This window comes from Coptis chinensis, chromosome 2 (genome assembly GCF_015680905.1).
Source record: "Coptis chinensis isolate HL-2020 chromosome 2, ASM1568090v1, whole genome shotgun sequence".
Classification (NCBI taxonomy): Eukaryota; Viridiplantae; Streptophyta; class Magnoliopsida; order Ranunculales; family Ranunculaceae; genus Coptis; species Coptis chinensis.
The window spans coordinates 14,129,843-14,142,432 of record NC_141457.1 but is presented as its reverse complement, the minus strand read 5'-3'; positions in this window follow the sequence as shown (position 1 = coordinate 14,142,432).

The following is a 12,590-nucleotide window of genomic DNA, read 5'->3' as shown; positions in this document are numbered from 1 at the left end:
AAATAGCTCGGTTCCTGACTCGCGGCTGGGATTTGATTTCAGGGGTATAAATTGAGGGTCAGGACGAGTGCCACGATGACAGACCATGAGTTGAGTTGGATTAGAAATTAATTAGATTATTAATTGTGAAATTAAACTAAAAAACCCTTCGTTTTTTCAAACTTCATTCGCCCTCTCAATTCTCAATTCTCCCCCTCTTTTGCAAAAAAAAAATAATAAATAAATAAATAATATATATATATATATATATCGGTTTGTCTAGGGTGCCACTCTTAGAGTGCCACCCTTATCTCACTCTCCTCTTGAGCCGTCGGATCCGACCTCTAGATCTGAAGATCTCAATGAGGGTAAATATGTATTTTCCTCATCATCTTCTCTAAAAAAGAAAAAAAAAACCGATCTTCACCAAAAAAAAAAAACCGAAATTCAAGTTCTCTCTCTCTACGGCTCTCTCGGCTTCTTCTTCTCATCATTTGGCAATTAGGTTTCTTCATTTGGTTTCTTCTTCTCGACAGGGTATCATTTGGCACTTCAACTATAGTGCACTTTTTGGTTCTGGTGCTTGCCTATTAATAATGCTTTAATTGACACTTGGATTGTCATTATACCATAAAACTTGAATTTTGATTTAATTTAGGTTGCTATGATTATAGTTATGATTAATACCCTCGTTTAAAGGCGGCGACAATTTGGTGAACTCGTGCGTATTCTTCATGCCGTGATTCGCCGAGTTTTGAACTCTGTCGAGTTCGGTGAACTCGTAAAGATACCGGTCGAGTTAGGTGAACTCGTCGTATTCTTCATGCCGTGATTCGTCGAGTTTTGAACTCGTCGAGTTCGGTGAACTCTATCGAGTTTTGAACTCTTTCGAGTTTTGAACTCTGTCGAGTTCGTTGAAGTAGCATATTCGGTGAACTCGTCGAGTTTTGAACTCGTCGTGATTCGTCGAGTTCAAAACTCTTTCGAGTTAGGTGAACTCTGTCGTATTCTTCATGCCGTGATTCGTCGAGAGTTTTGAACTCGTCGAGTTCGATGAAGTATCATATTCGGTGAACTTTGACTCTGCCGAAGTTTTGAACTCTGTCGTATTCTTCATGCCGATGATTCGCCGAGTTCGTTGAACTCTGTCGAGTTTTGAACTCTTTTCGAGTTCGGTGAACTGCCGTATTCTTCATGCCGTGATTCTCGCCGAGTTCGTTGAACTACGTCGAGTTTTGAACTCTTTTAGAGTTCGGTGAACTCGTCGTATTCTTCATGTCGTGATTCGTCGGAGTTTTGAACTCTATCGAGTTGGTGAACTCTATCGAGTTTTGAACTCTGTCGAGTTCGGTGAACTCTATCGAGTTTTGAACTCTGTCGAGTTCGTTGAAGTAGCATATTCGGTGAACTCGCCGAGTTTTGAACTCGTCAGATTCGCCGAGTTAGGTGAACTCGTCGTATTCTTCATGCCATGATCGCCGGAGTTTTGAACTCGTCGAATTCGATGAACTCTATCGAGTTTTGAACTCTTTCGAGTTTTGAACTCTGTCAAAGTTCGTTGAAGTAGCATATTCGGTAAACTATCGAGTCGCGGTGAACTCTGTCAAAGTTTTGAACTCGTCGATGATGGCGGAGTTCAAAACTCTTCGAGTTCGTGAACTCGTCGTATTCTTCATGCCGTGATTCTCGTCAGGAGTTTTGAACTCGCCGGAGTTCGATGAAGTATCATATTCGGTGAACTTTGACTCTGTCGAGTTTTGAACTCTGTCGTATTCTTCATGTCAGATCTCGTCGGAGTTCGTTGAACTCGTCGAGTTTTGAACTCTTTTCGGAGTTAGGTGAACTCGTCGTATTCTTCATCTTCGTGATTCGCCGAGTTTTGAACTCTTTTAGAGTTCGGTGAACTCTGTCGTATTCTTGATCGATTCGTCAGAGTTTTGAACTCTATCAGAGTTTTGAACTCTGTCAGAGTTCGTTGAAGTAGCATATTCGGTGAACTCGCGGAGTTTTGAACTCGTCGTGATTCTCGTCGAGTTCAAAACTCTTTCAGAGTTCGGTGAACTCTGTCGTATTCTTCATGCCGTATTCTATCAGAGTTTTGAACTCTGTCAGAGTTCGGTGAACTCTATCAGAGTTTTGAACTCTTTCAGAGTTTTGAACTCTGTCAGAGTTCGTTGAAGTAGCATATTCGGTAAACTCTGTCAGAGTTCGGTGAACTTTGTCAAAGTTTTGAACTCTGTCGTATTCTGTCAGAGTTTTGAACTCTGTCAGAGTTCGGTGAAGTATCATATTCGGTGAACTTTGACTCTGTCAGAGTTTTGAACTCTGTTGTATTCTTCATGCCGTATTCTGTCAGAGTTCGTTGAACTCTGTCAGAGTTTTGAACTCTTTCAGAGTTCGGTGAACTTTGTCGTATTCTTCATGCTGTATTCTGTTAGAGTTTTGAACTCTTTTAGAGTTCGGTGAACTCTGTCGTATTCTTCATGCCGTATTCTGTCAGAGTTTTGAACTTTGTCAGAGTTCGGTGAACTCTATCAGAGTTTTGAACTCTGTCAGAGTTCGTTGAAGTAGCATATTCGGTGAACTCGTAGGTGATCGTCGGAGTTCAAAACTCTTCGAGTTCGGTGAACTCGTCGTATTCTTCATGCCGTATTCTTCGAGGAGTTTTGAACTCGTCGAGGAGTTCGTGAACTCTGTCGAGTTTTGAACTCTGTTAGAGTTCGGTGAACTAACATATTCGGTGAACTTTGTCAGAGTTTTGAACTCTGTCAGAGTTCGGTGAACTTACAGAGTTCGGTGAACTTACAGAGTTCGGTGAACTAGCATATTCGTGAACTCTGTCGGAGTTTTGAACTCTGTCGAGTTTTGAACTCGGCGAGTTCGATTGAAGTAGCATATTTGGTTAACTCGCCGGAGTTTAGATGTTTAAGTTATTTACACCGTTTATGTACATTGGGATTTTTTATTTGTTTAAGTTATTTATATTTTTAATTTTTTGATTTATAGAAATGGAGCGAGAGACATCAATCAATATCGAAGAAGGCGTAGTTGGGTCTTCGTCTACTAAAGCCATGTTCAAGGCACGCAAACATTAGTCGCTCCTTATATAGGAATGACTTTTACAAGTATTGATTGAGGCAAAGACTTATTACAAAGAGTATGGTCAACAAGAGGGATTTGAGACTCGTGTTCGGACGACTTCTAAGCAACAAAATCAGGTGGATTTGGTTAGTGGTTGTTCTTGGTTTGCTCACGTGAAGGGGTTAAGACTCCTAAGAGAGATGAAGTCCGATCAAGAAATACATCAACTATCGGTGTGGTTGCCAAGCTAGAATTAGAGTATTAAGAAAAGAATGCATGAAGAGATATATGAGGGCCGTTGCTCATAATGACCATAGTCATGAAGTGCGGTGACCCCATCGAAGAGAATTTGCATGAAAACTAACAAACATATGCAAGCGTGAAGTGCTTGCTTGACCGAGATATTTAGTGATAACAGGTTTATCTGTTGGGAAAGTGGCATCTGTTTTCCATGGAGAGGAAGTTGGGTTTACGAGAAAGATTGTTGGAACCATTATTATGGTTTGACCGAGAAAAGATGCCTAAAGAAGGTGATGCAACTGCCGTCTTTGCAATATTTTATCTTAAGAAGAGTCTTTGAGGATCCCGGTTCTATTACGCTATTGATTTAGATGAAAATGGGACTGCGGTGAACTTTTTCTGGGTTCATGGGAGGTCTCGATGCCAGTATGAATATTTCAGAGATGTTGTGTCTTTTGATACCACATATCGTACCAATGCATATTCCATGTCTTTTGCCCCTTTTACTGGAGTCAACCATCATTATCAGTCGATTCAGTTTGGTTGCGCATTGTTGCTTGATGAGACGAAGATACATTCATATGGCTATTTAAGGCGGCTTGCAGCCATGGTGGGTGGTCGTCGTCAACCGCAATCATCAGCGACCGGGATAGAGCGATGGCGCAGCCATTGCCAAAGTGTTTCCTAATACTCGTCATCATCGGCATTGTCTTTGGCATATTATGCAGAAATTCAAGAGAAGATGTCATTTACCAAATTTGAGACATTGGTAACCGAGTTGAAGAACACTATTTCTTTTCAGTATAGGATTGTTGATTTTGAGAGAAGATGGTGTACAATCATTGAGAAGTATGAGTTGTCGAAAATCCTTGGTTGACAGAGATATATTCAATGCGGGAGAAATGGGTTCCTTGTTATCTCGATGGCACCTTTTTTCGGTATGCACACGGTGGGTCGAAGTGAATCGATGAATGCTCATTATGACCGGTTTGTCAATTCGACGACTACGCTTATGCGGTTTGTACATGGTAATGAGAAGTCTTTGGCTTTGCTTGCTAGGAAAGAAAGAGATTACGATTACGACCGAGCATAGTTCACGGATTGTGCCTAACGATGCTTTCATCCTTATGCATGCCGCGAAGGTCTATAACGATCTCAATATTCAATAAATTTAAAGAGCAACTAGAAAAGGCAAAGATGGAGTACAAAATTGATGGGGAACAAATTGGCGGGTATGGAACGGAAGCTACATGGTGAAATGGAGAGACCATTAAGAATTCAGTTTGGAGAGTGAGTTTCGATAGAGGAACCTTAGAGGAGATGCGAATGCAAGTACTTTCAGTTTATGGGTTTGCTTTGTGGTCATATCTTAAAGGTTTTTATGCGCTACGAGATTGAAGAGATTCCAAACCATTTTAGATTGACGCGGTGGATGCAAAAGTCTAACACTTATAGAGCGGAGTTTGATCTTTGGATTTGTGGAGGGGGAATGTCTCAAATGAACCTTTGAGAGTGGCTCATTCTATCAAGGTTGCTTCTCAAGTGGCTTACGATGCGTCGCATACTTTTGAGGGTTATTCATATTTTATTGAAAAGATTGGTGAAATGGCTATTGAAATTTCAAAGTTTAATGAGACTTCCTACAAAGGAGACGCAGAAGTTGCAGAGCCTCCAGTTGCAGAGCCTTCGATACCTTCGGTTAATACATCACAGGTTTTTTTTTATTTGAATGTTTAATTTGATATAAATTTAGTGTTTAATTCGGTGTTTAATTTGATATAAATATTTATTTTAATTCGGTCTTTATTTCAGCTATTGATTTTGAATCCCAACATTTCTCAAACAAAAGGGAGGGGGAAGAAGAAAGCGGATAGATGGAAATCCCAAAAAGAGATAGCCCTAAACAATTCGGGGGGAAGAAAGTGTCACAGATGTGGAATGATTGCTAACCATGACTCGAGAAATTGTCCAGGAGAAAAATAATACGGAATAAATGGATTGTAAGTATAGATTTATTCAAAACTCTTTGATTCTAAATGTTCACTAGTTCTAATGATATTTTTATCTGCGCGTCATGGACTTCATTGATGTCTGGACTTGTTAAGAGTGGTTTAGATATGGCAGCCTTGTTAGAGTTTTATCAAGTGTTGTTAAGTTGAACTGTGTCGAGGGTTGTGTTCCATTGCATCATTATGTCCATTGGATAGTATCTAATGTTGTCTGCTAGCTAGACTCTAGATAGGAAACATCATAATGATAGACCGGTGCTTTTTTTGATAACTTCTTTCTCCCTTTTTATTTTCAAATTTTAATATTGCTGGTTTAGGTTACATTTGGGGAGTTTAATTAGACTGAGTTCTAATCTCATTGATATTGTAGAAAAGAGAAGTATGGCTCAAGGAGAAATGGAGAATCTGGAGGCAAAGCTTTGCTTTAGGTAAAAATACTGCCTACTCATCTGTTCGTTTCCAGCCCCTCGACTTTGCATCAATCGATCTTCAGTCTTTTCATCATTCTCTGCGGTTATGTTTCTTACTGCTACAGTTCCACAAGATGCCACAGTATCACTGCCACCTTGACTATGCACCATTCGAAGAAAGTGCGTCAAAATTGAGTTATTAGCTATAGCGGGGAGAAATTGTCGTGAAAAGAGCGAGAGAGAAGAAGCGAAGTGTTGAAAGAAGGTGGAGAAGTTGAAGAGCTGAAACTTGGAGTGAAAGGCTTGAACAAGCCAAAGCTAGGTGCAGGCAGGGCTATACTTGTGGCTAATTCATTACGATGTGCTTAAATGTTGTAATCTGAGAACAATAATATTTGGGATTGCATAAAGCATTTTGATGTGCTTATTATAAATGTTCTTGTTGTTACACAAAGCGTGCCCACTTGCAATTTTGTTCCGTAAGTTGATATGATGTATTGATGCAGATACTATACCACCTAGTATAATGCCAACGTTTGTCAACAACAAATTTACCTCAACTCATATGATCATCAATGAACATCAACACAAACAAACCAAACTGATAAATTGCCAAAACATCAACATCAACGATATGGACTTAGTACGGCGATATCGTTTGGATTTGAATTTGGATAAAAAAAATGGCGTGTCTGTTTGGACTTTGTCCCAAACGGCATGGCCAAACCGTTTGGACTTAGTCCCAAACGGCATGGCCACACCGTTTGGCCTTAGTACCAAACGGTGTGGCCATGCAGTTTGGGACTAAGTCCAAACGGTTTGGCCATGCCGTTTGGGACAAAGTCCAAACAGACACTCTATTTTTTTGCAAGTTCAAAGTCCAAACGACATGGCCAGACCGTTTGGCCTTAGTCTCAAACGGCATGGCCACACCGTTTGGAACTAAGGCCAAACGGTCTGGCCATGCCGTTTGGACTTTGAACTTGCAAAAAAATGGTGTGTCTGTTTGGACTTTGTCCCAAACGGCATGGCCACACCGTTTGGACTTAGTCCCAAACGGCATGGCCACACCGTTTGGTACTAAGGCCAAACGGTGTGGCCATGCCGTTTGGGACTAAGTCCAAACGGTTCGGCCATGCCGTTTGGGACAAAGTCCAAACAGACACACCATTTTTTGCAAGTTCAAAGTCCAACGGCATGGCCGTTGCCGTTTGGACTTTGTCAAAAACGGCATGGCCACACCGTTTGGCCTTAGTTCCAAACGATGTGGCCATGCCGTTGGGACAAAGTCCAAACGATCGCCATGCCGTTTGGGACAAAGTCCAAACAGACACGCCATTTTTTTTTTGCAAGTTCAAAGTCCAAGCGGCATGGCGGACCGTTTGGCCTTAGTCTCAAACGGCATGGCCACACCGTTTGGTATTAAGGCCAAACGGTCTGGCCATGCCGTTTGGACTTTGAACTTGCAAAAAAATGGTGTGTCTGTTTGGACTTTGTCCAAAACGGCATGGCCACACCGTTTGGCCTTAGTTCCAAACGACAAAGTCCAAACGGTCTGGCCATGCCGTTTGGGACAAAGTCCAAACAGACACGCCATTTTTGACGCAAGTTTAAAGTCCAAACAGACACGCCATGCCGTTTGGGACAAAGTCTGAACAGACACGCCATTTTTTTTGCAAGTTCAAATCCAAACGATATGGCCACACCGTTCAAGAGGCAAAAAAACAGATCTTTTGTGTTTTGGCAAAAACATTGTGTACTGCATTAGATTTTTGTGTTTTGGTAAATAACATTGGGATTTTTGTGTTCTGCATTAGAGATACTAATAGAGATAACATTGGGACATTAGAGATAACATTGGGACAATGTTCTGCATTAGATTATTAATAGAGATACTTCGATGTGACAAATTAAAATCATAAATTGTCGGAGAGCACAAGAAGAGCCATTGAATCGGTATTCCTTTAGGATGTGAACTTTGGCAAAGTTGACATCTAAGAGCTTCATTTACTGGTATAACTATACAAAATTGACAATAGACTGCAAAAAGAGATAAATTAGGATGATTTGACTTTCAACATGATACATGTCATTGTAGTACAATCGGGTATATATATAGCGATTCTTTACATAACTAAGTTCCTACCATGCCCACAATTAAGAATTGCAGGTCGGAATAGCGGTTGTTTGCATGCAACACAAAGTACATCCTTTGCTTGAAAAAAGCTTGCATATTCCATCCTTGGATCATTTTCTAAGATACTACTTTCTTCAACGGCTAAAGTATTTGTCACTTCGAACTAGAATGAGCTTCCTTGAGAAAGTAATGAAGCATTTGCATGAGCGACATGTCGAGTTTGCTTCTCCACAAGACTAGAGGTATTTATTTTCCCATTGGAACAAGTGCTACCATATGGGGCAGCTTGGAAACACATCTTTGGAGAATGTTTCGGGGAGTCCGGACAATTTGATTCCTCACAACTATGTGCCCTCAACACATTGTCACCAAGGCGAGGTGAGAAGAAGCCTGCGCCTCTTTTCTTCTTCTATAGAAGGAAAGACATCGGGACAAATAAATCTTAGTAATAGAATTACTCGGATCAAATAAAACTAGAAAAGCTTCAACTAACCTAGGATAATGATATAACTATATAATCATTGGTGTAATCGCGTGTATTGTTCACAAGAGGTTCTACAACACCTGTGTTTTTATAATCCATTCTACAAAACAACAATAATAATAATAAAACTACCAATTTGATCCAACTTATGTTGATTTCACACAATTTTAGCAATTATCAAAGGCAACCGCAATCATGAGACAAACAGAAAAGCAATGGATGAATATTATTGTGGCTCTTTGCTTATATGTTACTACAGGTACTAAAAAGCATCTGATGATGAAAAATAGAAAACATGAATAGCTTATATGTTAAAAATTACCTAACATTTGTTTTTCCCTTCTCTTGTAGGCCCACGGGGTACATTTTCAAGAGCAAAAAATGAAGCAATTGACAGATACTAGGGAAGTGACTATATGGACACCTACATATAGGACAATGAGACTCTCCCATTCCACTCATTGCCCAGTGGACACACCAAAAACAAGATATATGGCCACAAGCTGCAAAATCCAACACCAAATCTAGAAACCTCATTGACTGGAAAACTCTTGAACTTAAGTCATGATCAATCAAAAGAACAAAGAAAGACAAATGCCAATAAACACTCCCCGCATCATCTCAACTAACACAAACTGAAAAGTAAAGCAAAACCAGCATCATCTCAAATGCCAATAAACACTCCCCGCATCATCTCAACTAACACAAACAAACCATTTCCATTTCCAACACTTATCCCAACACAAGATAAAAGGAGGTAAACTAACCAAACTAACCACTAAACCCTAAACCCTAAACTAACCAAACTCAACATACCTAAATCCTATGCTCCTTCACGATATCGTCCGCCAATGAACTTGCACCGGGTCAAATTGTATGCCTCCATGAACTCGTTCTGTGCATCCTCTGGAATCGCAGTCCCACCCAATTGCAGGCCTTGATTGAGCAAGCGAGAAATTTCATCGACGACGGTCTTTGTCAAAATTAAAACACAAAACTACATTAGTATATACATTTACATTTATAAAATACCAAAACAAAACAAAACAAAAAACAAAATTAACGTTGTAAGATATTAACTCACCGGATTATGATATGGAAGGCTCGTAGGGAGTAGTGACTAAGATGATCGGGGTTTATCATTCGAATATGACTATTGTTTTCGTACCAACTCATGTATCTACTAACACACTCCCATGGATAAGACGGAATGGGTCAGCGTTGTTCAAGTTGAATCAAGTGATGATTCGCCAATTACTCCGATAGGGAAGACGCAATATTAAATTTCACATCATACCAGCGTCCGAAGTAGTTCGCGTCGAGGTCTTTGGTTTTGGGGATCCGAGGGTACAAACTGCATATGACCCAATCGACGACAACAACCCGCGAACATTGTAATCGCTTTCGACATTATCAAGAAAGAATATAAATCCCCTCGAAAAATGCTATTTCATCCACCGGCCGTGTAGCTCGGACTTCAACATAGGGATACCATTCAACCTGTCAAATAGCATATGATCGAGGAAATTAATCATTAATCACATACTAATAATATTAATTAATAAATAAAACTATTTACATACAAAAATGCTTACATCGGTACAAGTCATATTATCAATGGTGGCTCGGGTATACTTCAATGCAAATTTGTTTGTGCTAGCATAAAAGATCGAAATGGCGAGTACCTATTAGCACGGGACATGCTCAAATGATAGTCCTCATTTGGGTATGGCCTGAACACTGGGAAGTACTCATAAATCCATGCCTACATTAATATAGACACCGAGTTAATATTGTAATAGATAGATAAAATTGACATTGAAAAGAAAAACAAAAAACTAATACCTGTAGGAGAGTGAAATAGCACGAAACACCCTTCACCTTGGCACTTGTGGCAGTCCCAACCCCACGCACAAGTAAGCGGTAAGGTCGCACCCCCACGCCGTAGTCTCTCGATCTCGGCAAATTTCGAAGCGGTCTCGGATAACAAGCGGGAACTGCAATTCAGGGCGATGTCGGTGAAGGCGGTACATCCAAAGAAAAATAATGGATAAGCTCTCACAAAGAACTGCACCTCTTTTTGGGTTGGCGCTTCTTCACAACAACCCCATTTTCATCACGTAAATCTTCATCTCTTACCTTCCCAAAGAAACTGCTTCATCAAGAAATCCATCCTAACTTTGGAAGTGAACTTATTGGATTTCATCTCGCATCTATCTTATCCATGGGTATGCCAAGATTTTTGTGGAGAAGTCTTTTGTTCGTTTCCAAGGTCAAATCGGTGTCCCCGACCTTTGCTTTGCCTCGATCGAACTCCTAAGAGTTGGGAAACATCGCCCAACGCGTGATTGTCATCTCGCCCCCACGGCATATGAAGCGTGTTGGTCTCGGATGCCACCTCTCCACAAACGCAGAGAGACCAACACGGGATCGATGCTGTATACACCTAAGACCGAGCACATAAGCCGGTCCTTTGAAGCTCCACGTGAAAAGTAGAACGGTCGAACACTCTCCTCCTCGATATCCCATTGTACCAACTTGTTGAGGTGCCCATGGCACTTCAACACCCCTCGCTCCGCCTAAAACAACAAAAACTTAGTATTAATGTATGCACAAGTTTCGTAATACAAAATTTAAATACTAATAGACACTATATGATAATATTACCTACCCCTCCCAAACATCGCGAGCCACATGCACTGCATAGTCATACAATAGATGTGACACACAAGGGCCACCTCCATAAACACCTCTCTTGAACTCCAAGTCATTGTTAGACTTTCTCACAATATTCACTTTGGAGGTGCAGTACATGGACTTCCTCGTCATCCTCCTCCTCCTCCCTCCTCCTCGCGTCCCTCTTCCTCCTCGTCGGTCTCTCTCCTCTTGCATCATCAACACCCTCTTCTTCACTATCAGCATGACTTAGAACTACACTCTTCCCACGATCCATATTTACGTCATGGTCATCTATATCTACATCTACATCTACATCTACATCTACATCTAAATCTACATCTACATCTACATCTACATCACTCATCTCTGTCCCCTTTCTTCTCTTTTGATTTCCTAACTCTACACCACTTACAACATTACTGGGATCATCCGCTTTCCGATCCCCCTACTTAACCGATGCGAAGTGGTTGTTCTCCTTCCTCTCTTTTTCTCGGGCTCCTCATCGCTGACCGAACTACTACTCCCCACCTAACAACTTCTTAGCACCCGCGGAAAACACTTTTTGCTGCATTCTTCACATTCAGATTCTTTGTTCGAGGCATTGCTACAAAATAAATAGGAGTTAAAAATAAGACATTCAACTAATTCAAATTGTTGCAATACCAACGTGAAAAAACAAAGAACGAAATAAGGCGGTGTGCATGCCAATCTATATCTAAGGTGTGCATGTATCTAGGCAAACTATACTCCTCTATTAAATCCCCCCTCCACACACTAACAAAAAACACCCAATCTAATTGATAAATAGACACTCAAAGGTCCAAAGCACGATCAATCATGTCAGCAAAACTGTCTCCTTTTGGATCACTACTACTATTTGTTACATTCCCCTTTTCTATCTGATCTGACTCATTACTATTAAGAGAATAACAAACATAACCCAAACTAACAACAATAGCAATAATCAAGAAAAATAATAGCCAACTCCTCATCGCAGAGAGGAAGAGGAGTGCGTAGGATACGGTGGGAGTGTGGCGTAGGTTAAGAGTGAGTGATGTGTTGTTGGTTTTGTGTGACAGCGTGGAACTAAAAAACAAAAAATAAAAGAAACAAAATAGAGTGCAAGTAGGAACCGTAAATTTGGTTGGAAACTAGACTTCATGAGCTTTCTAGTGGTGTGTGTTATGTATGGAGAAACGTCCTGTTCAGATTCAAGTTTGACTTTGAACTTAGAAGAAAATCAGGAATAGTTTTAATGCTTGTCTCTTCGCATCCGAAGTTTGTATTTAGCTATAAATTCTCTAAGACTTGTAATGGAAGTAGAGCAGTATTTGAATGAAGATATAGGACTTTTATTAAGAAGAAGTGGTTCTTCTTGGTGAAACAACTCTTATCTCTTTGGTGGATTCCATAGAGTGGTGAGTTCTAGTAACACAACTCTTATCCCTTTGGTGGATTTCCATAGGGGCAGTGAGTTCTTTGTTTTCTCTTAGTTTGTGCTTGTATTTAGTTCCTATTACACCATTCTAAATGGTGTCACAAAGAGCTTGTCTAACTTCACTTCTCTGATT